Below are 16,191 nucleotides of genomic sequence, written 5' to 3' on the forward strand. Positions count from 1 at the left end.
CATCTTCAAAGATTCTGACAGATCAGATATGGTCAAACCTAAATAGTCATACAATAGAAGAAGGTTATTTCCCCTTGTAGTGAATAAAGTTGTACGGACCGCAGAGCATAACTGACAGCTGAGCTGAACAGGCTGGGTGGTGTTTTGGTAATGCCCTTGTTTCCTTTGAAGGCTGAGGAGGGCAGTCACCATGGTGCCTGCTGCTGGCTCTCCTCCACTGCCTCCTGAGGGATGCTCTGATAGACAGACGGACAGACAGATGGACGGACAGACAGACGTGAGCAGGGCATGAGTCTTCACTTTGTCTCTCAGACTGTAGCTACAGGGAATGTCATAGGAATCAAAGGTAATTCTGAAGACAGACTTGTTATGCTGGGTCATTGTTAGTGTGGTTATTTAATTGTGTGTGTTTGTGTGTGAGAGAGAGCGAGAGAGAGAGGGAGAGAGACACAGAGAGAGATCGAGGGAGAGAGAAATGGAGAGATGGAGACAGAATGGGAGTGTGCGTATATGCAGCTCCACCTATGGTGAAGCACACCTCTCCATCAGCCCTGTCTCATCTCCCCTGGTATCCAGACACAGGTTTTGAGTGATTTCAATTAATTCCTCCTGTCAGCCCTGGTCCTCCCGTCCTCCCAGACGCAGCTGAGGAGAGCTGAGCAGAGCAGCATGGAGAACCTTGTCACTGCCACCAGCACCACTTCCACCAAGCTGTCTGTCCGTCTCACAGGACTGCCTCAACATCGTAGTGTTCTCCCGATCATTAAAAAACACTCCTCCTCGCTACACGCTCCTTTTAATATGGTCAGCCATGAGGAGAAAACAACAACATCAGGCCAGTCACAGTGTTGGTAATTGATTTCCAGTGCATTAGGTGACTCTTCACAGTCGTTGGCTAGGGTTTCTTTCAGGTACTGCAGTAATAATAAGATGCTCGTTTGAGTTTCAGTTCAGAGCCGCGCCACAATCCTTTGAGGTCCATGTCTGGAGTAGGGCTATACATAATTAAAGTTCACAGCATAACACTGCTGTGCTGTCCCAGCAACGGAGGGTGATGCCACTTACTCACGTTGTCTTCACAAGACAGACACACACTGATGAAATGGAAGCAGAACTCTGTTCACTCAAGAGTCCTTTGTGTGCCACAAGAAGCAGAGTTGAGGGGACATCTTGGAAACCGAGCCAAGTACACAGCAAAAAGGGTTAGCCCTGACCTCAACAAAAAGTGCAGTAGAACAAATGGTACAGTACAGTGAAAACGTATTGAGCAGGACATGGGGGTGTGGCATATACCTTAAGTCTAATTTCTAATAGTGCAGGCCGTGCAGTTTGTGCTTAAAATCACAATGTCACCTTTTTGCCCGGGGCCGGTGTGTGTCTGTGCAGGCATGTCAGTGCATGTGTGTGTGTGGTGTGACTCAGCAGCACAGTCCTGTATCTGGTGTGTCCTTCCATCCACCGGCTCTGAGGAGCTCTGCTCTACCGTCGTCCTTTATCATAAAGGCTGCTTCAGAGAATATTAAGAAGCCATCTGTTTATTCTGCTCACTAAGCTATTTATAGGAACACCAGCAAAGCCTACAGAGGTCACAGTAACGGAGGGAGCAGACACCAGCTAACCAGCTAGCAGCAGTATGCTGTTCACACACACAGCCTAAAGAACACATGCAGCTTTACAGCCAGTCAAATCAGTTGGCTTCGGTTGCGACCCCCCAACACGAATCGGCTTGCCATCCCCCTTACGGAGCAGCGACGGACCTGTCATCTGAAAGCAACAGAAACAGAATCAGACTGGACAGTCAGACAGATTGAGGCCCCTCCATTACCATGCAGGGCCAATAAGCCATGGGATACAGCCATTAGTGTAATATGATAAATAGGACACAGATGAAGGAGAACAATACTCTCTTCTAATGACTAGGGGTCTCATTTAGAGACAGGGCTAATCTTTACACTGCTCTCCATCTTAGTCATGGTGCCTCTCCTCCTCCTCCTCCTCCTCCTCTGCTGACATCCCCATTAGAGCGATCCCCTCTGATAAATGCCACGCAGATTACAAAAGGGACGAATCTCATTTCAACATCCTCCTCGGGCTGTGTTTGAAGACAGCCCCAGTCCTCTGCTCTCCGCCCTTTAAATAACGCCTTGTTTTTCCACACAGTCAACCAGGAACCACTGCATATGAATAATGCATGATGAGTAATCAGAGCGGCCTCTCACTGACTGGCCACAGAGGGGGAAAGATTGATAAATATGGACCAGGTTTGGTTTTGATGGACAATGTATGTTTAATACATACCACGTTTGATATATACCACATGGATCATTGGAATGTATGGGTAAACCTTGTAGCTTATCCCCAATAAATTAAGTAAATGTCAAGGGACTTCTCAGGTAGTCATAGAATTTTGATGAGGACACTTCCTTAAACAAATCAGTATTGAGTATCTGCCATCCCATGGGATTTTAAGCAAATGGATAAGACAGTACTACATTGTGACATTATACAGTACCTATGAGATCTCATTTAACCAGCAGCTCCGTCAGTGAAGTTATGTCTCTGAGGACTAGACATTGTTATTATTGAAGAGCAATCCATCAGGAGTGTTTGAGGGGGTGCTGACGCCACACTGAGTGGTCTACAGACTATGCAGTGAGTTAATCGATCAATCAGAGACAAAGCACATTCTCCCTCTCCATGGCAGTGGGACAGTCTGTTATCACTGTAACCGCCTCTTCAATTATAACGCCGGTGGGGTGCAGATCAAAGATAATGCCAAAACCCAAGAATGGACCTTTGAGGTAGCTTCCAGTGTTTCTTTCAGGAGCAGTTAATAAAGGCACTGGGACCTGCACTCCATCAAAAAGAACTGGCTCCGACCCATGATTGTGCTTTCTGTAATAGACAAAGAGGAAGGAACCCTAATGGGAACGCAGTGCTGGACCTTCTGCAGGTAGATTGAGGTGAGAAAAGCCTTCTTCCGTTTAACTTTCAAAGCAGCCTCTTTAAAGGCCCGACCAACTCCATCACAACACAGGAGTGTACGGAAAACATTCAAGAATGAGGGATAGAGGGCCATCTCTGCTAAGGAAATCCCCAAAAATGATCAAATGGATAAACATGTTAGCCGACTATTGATTTTTTCAATGTATCATGCCCAAAGTTGTGTCTCAAATGCACAAATATCCGAATCAACTGAACCAGAGAGAAATCATATTTTTTAATGCTGGTGAGAAACACCCATGCAACTTTCAAGGCTATTTGAGATCAACCTCATTTCTGACCTCGAATTTACAATAATTGTGTCAGATTTCATTTTCAAGAATGAGTGACTGAGTATTTGTAGAGGTCTTGATTATGGAACAGGTTACAGCTGGTGGGGATCTGCTCTGACTCCAGCACACCTGTCTCCGCCCACACAATTACACACACACAGAGAGAGAGGGAGAGGGAGAGAGTACTGGGGGAGTGGCGGCAGGTCAAGGAGACACAGGATGAGCAGTAGAGGGCGTTGCAGGAACAGATGACAAGTGACAAGTACACATATAGCTTTATGACACAAGCATTAAAGCAGCTGCCTCTTGTGTCACATTATGTAGAACTAGTGTCATTAAGTTTATTGACAATACTGTACCACTACATGCCAGGACATAGAGTATGCTTTTATACATTGCTTTGTTAACATAATGGTGTTATACCATTTTATAGCATACATGTAAAGATTTTATGTTATTGCAACCACCTGTGTTATTTTTTTGTTGTTGATATTTGGCAGGTAGAGACTTTTTGTTCAACAACAAAAACCTGAGGAAGAAAAAAAAAATCAAATTCATACCAAATGATGTTCATAGATTCCGGCAAAACTTATCAAGAAATATAATCTCGCTGCTCTGTAATACGCATAGTTCTGCCAACAAGATAGTATTTCTACAGTAATACCCTCTTATCGTTTGTCAACAGAACACAACTCAAATGTATGCTTTTAAAGACTATACCTTGAACAATGTCATTTCTGAAAATTGTCGGACAAAGTCTTCAGTCAGTTATCATGGTGGTGGGGAATAAGGCTTGGTCCTGCTTTACCACACAGGGAACCTGCTGCTGGAGCTGTTCAGCTCTCGGTGGCAGACAGGTTTTGTTAGAAACGCTGTGTAACTAGGGGAAGCTGAAAGCTTCACGCAATCTGAGGAATAATAGGGTTGTGAACACTCCATTTTCTCTTCCAGGAAATCCAGGCAGACAGATTTCTAACTGAAGAACATAATAGTTTTTACTAAGGCCCCTAGCTGGAAACAGTGTTAACCATAGCCCTGCCTTCTCAGATAGGGCTTGTATATACAGTGCCTTGCGAAAGTATTCGGCCCCCTTGAACTTTGCGACCTTTTGCCACATTTCAGGCTTCAAACATAAAGATATAAAACTGTATTTTTTTGTGAAGAATCAACAACAAGTGGGACACAATCATGAAGTGGAACGACATTTATTGGATATTTCAAACTTTTTTAACAAATCAAAAACTGAAAAATTGGGCGTGCAAAATTATTCAGCCCCTTTACTTTCAGTGCAGCAAACTCTCTCCAGAAGTTCAGTTAGGATCTCTGAATGATCCAATGTTGACCTAAATGACTAATGATGATAAATACAATCCACCTATGTGTAATCAAGTCTCCGTATAAATGCACCTGCACTGTGATAGTCTCAGAGGTCCGTTAAAAGCGCAGAGAGCATCATGAAGAACAAGGAACACACCAGGCAGGTCCGAGATACTGTTGTGAAGAAGTTTAAAGCCGGATTTGGATACTAAAAGATTTCCCAAGCTTTAAACATCCCAAGGAGCACTGTGCAAGCGATAATATTGAAATGGAAGGAGTATCAGACCACTGCAAATCTACCAAGACCTGGCCGTCTCTCTAAACTTTCAGCTCATACAAGGAGAAGACTGATCAGAGATGCAGCCAAGAGGCCCATGATCACTCTGGATGAACTGCAGAGATCTACAGCTGAGGTGGGAGACTCTGTCCATAGGACAACAATCAGTCGTATATTGCACAAATATGGCCTTTATGGAAGAGTGGCAAGAAGAAAGCCATTTCTTAAAGATATCCATAAAAAGTGTTGTTTAAAGTTTGCCACAAGCCACCTGGGAGACACACCAAACATGTGGAAGAAGGTGCTCTGGTCAGATGAAACCAAAATTGAACTTTTTGGCAACAATGCAAAACGTTATGTTTGGCGTAAAAGCAACACAGCTGAACACACCATCCCCACTGTCAAACATGGTGGTGGCAGCATCATGGTTTGGGCCTGCTTTTCTTCAGCAGGGACAGGGAAGATGGTTAAAATTGATGGGAAGATGGATGGAGCCAAATACAGGACCATTCTGGAAGACAACCTGATGGAGTCTGCAAAAGACCTGAGACTGGGACGGAGATTTGTCTTCCAACAAGACAATGATCCAAAACATAAAGCAAAATCTACAATGGAATGGTTCAAAAATAAACATATCCAGGTGTTAGAATGGTCAAGTCAAAGTCCAGACCTGAATCCAATCGAGAATCTGTGGAAAGAACTGAAAACTGCTGTTCACAAATGCTCTCCATCCAACCTCACTGAGCTCGAGCTGTTTTGCAAGGTGAAATGGGAAAAAATTTCAGTCTCTCGATGTGCAAAACTGATAGAGACATACCCCAAGCGACTTACAGCTGTAATCGCAGCAAAAGGTGGCGCTACAAAGTATTAACTTAAGGGGGCTGAATAATTTTGCACGCCCAATTTTTCAGTTTTTGATTTGTTAAAAAAGTTTGAAATATCCAATAAATGTCGTTCCACTTCATGATTGTGTCCCACTTGTTGTTGATTCTTCACAAAAAAATACAGTTTTATATCTTTATGTTTGAAGCCTGAAATGTGGCAAAAGGTCGCAAAGTTCAAGGGGGCCGAATACTTTCGCAAGGCACTGTATATGTCTCATTCTTCGCACAGTGATTATAATAGTGATCTCCAGATACAAACACACAGACCAAAGACAAGGATGCACTTGACTAAAGTAAGATTAAAGAGTATACTGAAAGTGGCTGTGCCATTGAGTTCGATTTTGGGACTTAGAGGGGCGAGATCCCGGACACAGATTTAGCCTTGTACTAGACCCATATTTTTTTATATTCTCCATTTATCGAGGACTAAAATTATATTAAAATCCTACAGTGGATTATAATCTCCAGTAAAAACAACCATACCCTGTGAAACTAACTAACATTTAATAAAACAACATTTTGAAAGGATATAATGGCCAAAGAATGAGAATCTCAGGGTCGTTCCATTTGATTTCAATAACTTTTTGACCACACTCCTTTTGTTTTGAACTACATTTTCTATACATATTTGCCCATGGTAGAAGTGGTAAGAAAGTTACTTTTTGGGTCTGAATGCCAAAACAAAGTTGACCTGTTTTGCAAATCCTACCATGAGACATGCATGTCTTGTTCACTGGAAAAGGTAAACAGTTGAGATAATATAATTTAAAAGCTTCCCAAAAAGTTTTTTTGAACTATTTAAGAATTTCTTTCAAAAATGTTTTTAAATTAAATGTACCATATGTCATTTATATCCTTTTAACATCAATTATCTAAAAACGCGTAAACTCAGATGTAGTTCAGAGCCTATTTTACATAATCTTTAGTATTTGTGTTGTGCCAGCCGCCATTGGTTGAGACACAGCATTCTCTTGAATAGTGGTTGGATGTAATTTCAATCATTCAGAAATCAGAATTCATGGAATATCCCTTCAGACCACTGCTATTTAGCTGGTACATCATTGAAATGTAAATGTAACTTCCAATTACTATCACGAAGATGGCAGAATTGAACAAGAATAGCTTCCACCCACTGTCAAATGTCAATTTAAATAGGAATGGCTATTCTATTATCTATATTTCTATGTTTACTATGGAAGATTGACAGTATAATTTAAAACAATAGATAGTCTCATATAAGTCAACATGTGTGTGTGGATCACCAACCATCTTTGTGCTAACATTTGAAAGTTGAAATTTGACACCCAACAGCATGCTGTATTCAATAGCATGCTGTTTCTCAACCAATGGCACAACTCAAACATGGTGTAAAATTGGGTCTAAGCTAAAACACATGCGAAAATATGATTTACGAGTTTTTAGATTATTGACATTAAAGGTAAAAAAAAAAAGTTTTCTTTATTAAATAACTTTTTTTAAAGAAATTATCAAATAGTTTGACAACCCTGTTAGTACGTTTTCAAATGATATCAAACTCAATCGTTTATCTTTTCCAGTAATGAGGACATGGATGTCTCATGGTAGGTGGGTATGCAAAACGGGGTCAACTTTAAACATCTTTATCTCCTGAAAGTTTTGGCATTCAGGTTCAAAAAGTTACTTTCTGACCACTTCGATGATTGGCAAATATGTATAGAAAGTCTTGTTCAAACCAAAAGGGGTACAGTCAAAAAGTGATCATTCAAATTGAATAACCTGTCATGGATATCCTGTAACTGACTCTTTCCTAAAGGTGCAATGCAGCTGTTTTTATCTAAATATCAAATCATTTCTGGTTTAACAATTAAGAACCTTACTGTGATTGTTGTAAATTAAAATGGTAAAAATTGAACAAGAATAGCTTCTTAGCAAAGAGCAAGGTCTCAAGCAAGAATTTGGCTAAGACTGTCTGGGAGTGGTCTGAGTGGGGAGGGGAAAACTCAACAATAACTGTTATTGTCAGAGATGTTTGGAACTCTCTTTCTTATTGGTCTATTAACTAATTTACCACCTGGTGATGTCACCAGGCAGGTCAAAAATCCATCCTACCAAAAAGTCTGACATTTCAGGCAATTTTTTCAAACAGCTTTCACACTAAAAGGACAATATCACAATTTCAAAGGAATATTCCAACCTGATAGTGTGGAAATACACTACCGTTCAAAAGTTTGGGGTCACTTAGAAATGTCCTTGTTTTTGAAAGAAAATACATTTTTTTTGTCCATTAAAATAACATCAAATTGATCTGAAATGCAGTGAGGACATTGTTAATGTTGTAAATTACTATTGTAGCTGGAAACTGATGTTTTTTTAATGGAATATCTACATAGGCGCACAGAGGCCCATTATCAGAAACCATCACTCCTGTGATCCAATGGCATGTTGTGTTAGCTAATCCAAGTTGATCATTTTAAAAAGCCCAATTGATCATTAGAAAACACTTTGCAATTATGTTAGCACTGCTGAAAACTGTTGTTCTGATTAAAGAAGCAATAAAACTGGCCTTCTTTAGACTAGTTGAGTATCTGGAGCATCAGCATTTGTGGGTTTGATTACATGCTCAAGATGGCCAGAAACAAAGACCTTTCTTCTGAAACTCGTCAGTCTATTTTTGTTCTGAGAAATGAAGGATGTTCCATGCGAGAAATTGCCAAGAAACTGAAGATCTCGTACAACGCTGTGTACTACTCCCTTCACAGAACAGAGCAAACTGTCTCTAACCAGAATAGAAAGAGGAGTGGGAGGCCCCAGTGCACAATTGAGCAAGAGGACAAGTACATTAGAGTGTCTAGTTTGAGAAACAGACGCCTCACAAATGCTCAACTGGCAGCTTCATTAAGTAGTACCCGCAAAACACCAGTCTCAACGTCAACAGTGAAGAGGTGACTCCGGGATGCTGGCCTTCTAGGCAGAGTTGCAAAGAAAAAGCCATATCTCAGACTGGCCAATAAAAATAAACAAATAAGATGGGCAAAAGAACACAGATACTGGACAGAGGAACTCTGCCTAGAAGGCCAGCATCCCGGAGTCGCCTTTTCACCGTTGACTTTGAGACTGGTGTTTTGCGGGTACTATTTAATGAAGCTGCCAGCTGAAGACTTGTGAGGCGTCTGTAAAGCTGATTACAATTGGAGATCCTATCTATTTTCGTCAGAAGCCGCTGGCCATTCTCACCACAGAAAAACACTCGTCCGCACACTCACTAGTTCTGAATAGACGTGGCTAGAGGAGGACAAGAAGCAGCTATGGAATGAGCAGAGAGGAAACAATTCCCTGCAGCTGCCCAGGCAGTGTCTCAATACCTCAGAGAGCAGAGATTACCTAGGCGATAAAAGACCTCTGCTCTCACAGCCACGGAACATGTGAGAGAAATGCAATTTCCATGCAAATTCAGAGCACGCTTACAAAAGTATTTCCATATTCAGTGTGACTGTGACTCAAATGCTCTCCGTCTTTTTATGCTTAACCTTTTGTTTTATTTGTACAACTGCTGGTGTCATCTATTTCCTATTATCTGGTTTGACACTGAGGTGTTGTCGTTGTGTATGGACTTGTCACTGCCTGCAGTGTTCTAGGCACTGCATGGAACAGCTCTAGAAGCTAGATTTGTTATTCATGCGACACCCATGTCCTTTTACTTCATCCACCCCAGTGCTTCACTAGGATACAGATGGTTAAGATAACAGTCACCACTGATCGTATGCCAGGCAGTCAGACAGCACCATTCATCTCTCTTATCAGCATCTCAGTGGGTATGCCGCCTGACTAGACTGTACCCAGAATGGTACACTTTGCATTGGGTCGCTGTCACTCAACGGAAGCTAAACAAACCACGGCGCTCCCTCCGGTCTGCTTTAGCTCACCACTCTCTCCACACCGTTGAGTTGACCACTTTGTTATTGTTCGATCCTTCAAAGTGCTTTTGCCTTCTTAAACCCGAGACTTGACAATTTTGTAATTGCATTGTGTGATAAAAAGCTAATTAACTTATGGAAAGATCTCTTATCTGTCTTATTTTTCCCAGTGTCTATCCCCAGCATGGTCCTGATAAGATCAGCTGAGAGCATGTGTGCCTCCCACCCATTGCTTCTCTCTGTTATTAAGGACAGCGATATCTACTGTGGATAGAACAGAGATGAGAACACAGTTGTTAATGACAGTAAGCCAAGCGCATGCAAAGAGATTGACGTGATAAAAATCAAGGAAGATCCTAGGGGAATTACCGACAAAATAAAGTTCTGATGCTTGAGTTCACAAAAACAACTGATAAGGCCCGGATGTGTAGTGAGTTTAATTATTTGATTTGCGCTCAGAAAATGTGTGCAGCAAGACAATATGCCCACGCTTGCAAATTTGGAATAAAAGCCAAAGAAAATACGTTCGAGAAAGAAGCTGGTGGTGGCGGACATTGTAGTGAACGGATAGTGAAACAGGTATTGCAGGATTTTGTTCCAACTAGGCAACACACTGAGCTACTTAGCTAATTGATCAGTTTAGTGATTGCCTAAATTCAACACACATGGTCTTCCAGGTCTGTTAAATCAAAACATGAAGTGCCTGCGTACATCCAGGACCAGGGTTGCCTACCCCTGTCAACACCAGGATGACACTGAGGACAAACACTCAGCTGCTGTGACAGTAGACAGAATACAAATAAATCATCTATATACAAATGTATCTGTAGGCAATTTCAGCCCTTAAGCACTACACTCAAAACATAAGCACAGTGCACAGCCATATTGAGACTTCAACTCGGTTTCTAACAGCCTCTCACAGCCTTTTCCTCTCTCTAACACAGATGCAGTGAATATGGCCTGGAGCAGGAAAGACTCGATTCCTCCTCCCTTGATTGTGAATTAGAACAGATTAGGATTCTGCTGTCTGTGCAGGAAATACGTCTTTATCTGGGATTTAATCTGCCGGGTTCCTAGTGCCTTGTTGATATGGTGCAGAGCTAGCCTATAGCTGAGCAAGCATATGCAGTCCCAAAAATAAAACACCATTTGTTTTAGTTAGGGTTTCCAGCCTGGGCCTAAATAGCTTTTCAGGCACAGTGATGGACGGGCATCAGGTATATCTCCCCCAGTCTCCACCAGGGGCTTTGTCAGCAGTGGACCTGCCTGCAAATGATGCTGTTTGCAGCTGAAACTGAAGAGCAGATGCTATCAAAATGAGAGGAATACATTTCTGCTCCATTTCTGCCTTTCTTCACAGAAGCCATGATGATGTGGCATTTCTCTCTTTTTGGATGGTTGAGCTGGAAGAACTGCTTTGAGTGGAGGGCATCTGACTGGAATATTTGCCCGCTGTTTATCACCATGCATTACTGTACCATGATTTACCCAAATTACCTGGCACTCTCTCAGAGCCTTGTTTGGCATAAATAATGCAAAGATTCTCTGCAGCTAAACTTTAAAGGAATTCACATCACGTTTGTGGGCTGCTGCCTTTTACCAATACAGTACATCACAATACCCTGTGAAGCTGGAGGGACTGTTGCACTCCTGTAATATGTCAGTCCAGACATCACCTGCCAGAGGCACACGGCATCAATATTACACAGCCCTTAAGAATGAGAGGGAATGAAATAAGGGTAGTCATGTTAGAAAAAAGAGTTTTAATTGCAGTGTAAAGTTCCTAAGATAAGCGAGAATGCAAAAATATTAGAGCGAGAGAGAGACAGCGTGGTTCAATCAATGTCAGTTATAGGGGTAAAACCCTGAAGGCTTCAGTATCTTAATGACCACGCCCATGTCCATGTGAAGGGGACAAACATGAAAACCAGCAGACTCTTACACTACTTTGTATTCTACGAGAGGTGTTCGGTTGGATGTTTGGGAGGATAGTTACATGACCACTCTGCTGGTGAGACATGTCCTATATAGAGCCACTGGCAGAGCTGCCTGGCTGGCTGTAATTGCTTAACAGACACATTTCTAGTGTGCAGTTTGCAGTGCTAGAGCGGCTGAGGCTGAGCCCCTCCATCAGAGAGAAGGACAGAGGCTGCAGGCTGCAGGCTGTAGGCTCTACTGGCTCCATGGCCAATAAAGGATATGAGCCAGAGGCCAAATGAACTGACACAGTGAAACAAATAGCTCACGACAATCCATCTCATTCAGTATTTGCATAGGGACATCGATCGGCAGGCAACACCCCAACCAACCATGAATAAACTGTTTACGTGTCGGGGGACCGGAGAGCTTGTTCAAAGCTTAGGCTATAATGCAAGGGACAGGAAAAAAGTATCCCTGTCAATCTATGAATTTTAAGCTGATGGTCACAGAGGAATGAAGAATTGAGATGTTTTAAGTTGGGGTGTAGGGACTGGGGGGATGGGGTCTGGAACATTTCGACACATCAAGGAAAATGTCAACCAATATTACTGCCCTCAGCCCTCCAGCATTTGGGCCTGACAGACAGGCTCATTATTGGATGACCTCACTCAGTAAGCTCACTCCATCAAGCCTCTGGTGAATAAATGTTGGCCTCACCAAGCAGAAAAGACAAATACGGTACAAAGGTCCTCTGAAAAAAAGGTGGTAATACATTCATATAATGCTTCCACTCCATTTGTGTGAAAAAATTTTGACCGGACAATGGAAAGAGTCACTTGCAGTAAAAACAATATGAGGAACAAAGGATAATTTCAGAAATATAATTCTTATCAATCTTGATACGGTATTTGATTATTTGATTGAATTCAATCTTAAAATCAGTGTTGGTGAGTAGTGACCTACATGTAGTTGAACTAGTAATTTGCCTACATTTTGCAGTAGCTTGGTGGTAAATTCTTATCTAGGTAGTGTTTTCAGAAGTTCATTACTTTTAGCCATGTAGCGGTGTAGCTAACTACTGGAACTACATGCTACTTTTTAGCAAAAATAAAAGTAGGCAAAAATGCATAGACCTGTCTAATTCTCCCGTGAAACATAGTTTTTGTTTTGAATAGGCTAAATTACACTGTAAACATCTGACTCCAGAGTGATCTGTTCTTGCAATTTGTAGTCTATGACATTTCAGATTTAGATATGATGATTTATCACTAAGTAGTTTGGATGCAGTGAACTACTTTTTCAAAGTAGCTTTATTTAAATAAACAACATTTTTCTTAAGGGTAGCTTTAGCCTAGCTTAACGTCTTCCAGTGTGAAGTCATTGGTAGCTTGGTTAACTACATATTTAAAGTATCTTCTCCAACAATTATTAAAATGCAGAAAAGTAATTTTGTGTTGAAGAAATAGCATGAGAAAAGCGTTAACTTGTGTCTACATTAAGCTACACTAGCAACTCTGACAGCATGGTTGTTGTTGGTGGCACGTAAACTACATTTAGTTCACTGTGCCATTCCCTTCTTCCTTCTCACAGATAAGGAGGAAACATCTAGAATTCCAGTTGCATGAGCTCTTGCAATTATGCCCCAATCACCTCCTCTCCTCGTGAGCTTGGGCAACACACTAATGATAATGTTGCATCCCATCAATGCCAAGAATCTACACGTACGCAGGGACATGAAATTACTAATCACGTTGCAAAAAAAAACATTCCTGGCAAGACAGTCGAGCCAATTCCCTCTCCATCTCCCCCTTTCTTTCTCTGACTCTTTCTCCCGCAACCACTCTTCCTCTCTTCCTTTCCCCATCACCAAATACCTCTCCCTCCCTGCCTGTCTGTGTAACTAATGGCTGATTCCTCCTGCTGGGGGAGTGGTTGGCTGTGGTCCAAGCTATCCAGAGTTAAACTCGTTAACCCCTCTGTACAGCAGGAGATTGCTGCCACATGCCCTGGGCTGACTGAGGAATGCTTGTGTCCAACGCCCCTGGTACCTCATCCACTTGGCTGCAGCTGCTGGCTTGGGCCCTAGCATGGTTCCCCCATCCCTTCCCTCAATTAGTAATGTTTGTGTTGGAAAAGCAGGCTTCTTCTTAGATAGGCGTAACACAGACACCACATATGTTCAGAATACTATAGATGATAAAATGGCTCAGGTAAATAGAGTGCTTTACAGTATCAGATTAAACAAGACAAGCCACAATGAAATACCCCCTACCCACATGGTCAATGTTGAAAGTATTCAACTAAAGCCATTACACATGCAATAGCAGACCATTCATCCAAATCGCAGTTTTAATATCAAGCCTTGGATCAAGTCCAAACAGGAGTGAGTTGCCAACGAGCTCGCTGTGTGAGAGAAAGAAGTTACATCTTAAAAATCAGGAGCCAACATGCCTTGCTTTTAACACCTGTCACCTAAACTACAGGGCTGAGCTGCATGGAGGAGATTAGCATTCATTAATGATTCACTCCCACTCTTCCCCAATCACAGAATGTTACAATCCATGACTACGGAGTCATGGTTACACGGTGGAGAGAGGTGTATACCCAACACAGCAACACTTCCACCACCCACACACACATTCACGTAAGCACGAGAGCAAATAGGCACGCACACACTCCACAAATCCCCAGGCCTCATCTGAGATGCAGTGACATTAATCAAGTCATACATCACACCTCCATAACCTGAATTGTAGCCACACACACGGCTAGCTGGCATTGACACATCTTTCAAACCGCTTTGATCTATTTAAGAATATGCTACTGATATCGACTTCATCTCTGGATGTTGTTCACTAAACATATTGTCTGCTCTGTTTTTACGAGCCACTTATCATTCAGATATGGAGGGCAGTCTGCAAATCATGTTGTATTGGATCCTCAGTTCATACAGAATGAAAGAAACAACAAAACTAGATGTAGCAAAACTGTTATTAAACGACAAATTAGTCTAGCAATGCTAACAAACACAACGATAGGAACACATGTTTGTTGGAGAATGTTATGGAATCCTGGTAAATGCTATATTGGTGCTGTGACTTTGCTCACACAGTTGATGTCAATCAGCCGGCTGTTAACCCTGTACCAACCTCAATTCAATACCAATCATTAGTACCACTACACTTTATTGACACTGACAATGTTATTGGCAATGTCTGGGTAAATCCAATAGTCGGGGAGGAGTTGTACGCTGATGGCCATCTAAAACCTGAGTCGTTGATACCCTCAGACCTCCACATAAAGTGATCCCTAATACTAAATACTCTATGAACAAAGTAATCTTGTTCTCAAACTGCTGACGTCGCAACTTTCTGCTTCAGCTCCCAACCGTTAATCTAACGCTGATAAAAGTTAATCAAAAAACAATATAAAGAGAAATTATAACGCTGCGTAATCTATAGAATATATGCATAGCGATCACAGGAGATTAATAGCGGTGCTCAAGCCTAATCTAATTTAACACATGGGAAAAAGCATTTGACTAGGCGTTCTTGTAATTTATTAGGATCACAAGGGGGTGATGGTTGCGGTGGATGGGCACCATTTTGATACAACATGGGCACTGAGCACATGAACACTAAGCCAAGAACTCCACATTATTGGCATTAGAAAGCAAACATTGTCCTAATGATCTCCCAACAGTTAATCACCCTTGATATTACCAACCATTAGATCAGTTTTATATGATAGAAGTGGTCGGAAAGTGGTTAAAGTTGGAGAAGGTGAATCTAATGAAGCTGTTGCTTTTTATTAAACCTATTAATGGTGAAGAGACTTTTAATATGTGGAGACAGCATTACTGTATGGAAGATCAGTTTGGAATAGTTAAAACAATAGAGGTGGAAATTAAGGCACATGAACTGTGTAATAGCCAGATAAATACAATATTGCATTTCATTTCTTATGGGTCAGATGGTTCAGATAACGAATGACTGAAACCATTAAACATTGCTGTAATGAGTACTGAATGTAGAGTAGTGGTGTGACAGTAAGCAGGTCAGTACAGTGGTCTGGTCTAACACCATAACACTCTAAAACCTTAACCTACTTGCACCGCAACATCCTAACAACCTACCTCTCTAACTCTCTAAAACGCAAACTACCTAACTTGCTAACTCTCTAACTCCCTAACTCCCAAAAACCCTGACTACATAACTCTCTAAAACCCTAACTAACTAACTCCCTAACAACCTAACATCCTATCTTCCTAACTTCCTAGAACCATAACATCCAAACACCCTAACACCCTAACATCCTAAAGTCCTAACACTCTAACGTCCTAACTCCCTAACTCACAAAAACTTTAACTCTCTAAAACCCTAACTCCCTAACTCTTTTAAACCCTATCTCCCTAACTCTCTAAAACCCTAACTCCCTAACTCTTTTAAACCCTACTCCCTAACTCCCTTATCTCTCTCAAACCCTAACTCCCTAACTCTCTATAACCCCTAATACCCATCTCCTAACTCTCTAAAACCCTAAGTCTCTAAAACCCTAACTCCTAACTCTCTATAAACCCTAACCCCTAACTCCTTAACTCTCTAAAACCCTTACTCCCATTAAAT

Source organism: Oncorhynchus clarkii, chromosome 26, assembly GCF_045791955.1.
Source record: "Oncorhynchus clarkii lewisi isolate Uvic-CL-2024 chromosome 26, UVic_Ocla_1.0, whole genome shotgun sequence".
Taxonomy (NCBI): Eukaryota; Metazoa; Chordata; class Actinopteri; order Salmoniformes; family Salmonidae; genus Oncorhynchus; species Oncorhynchus clarkii.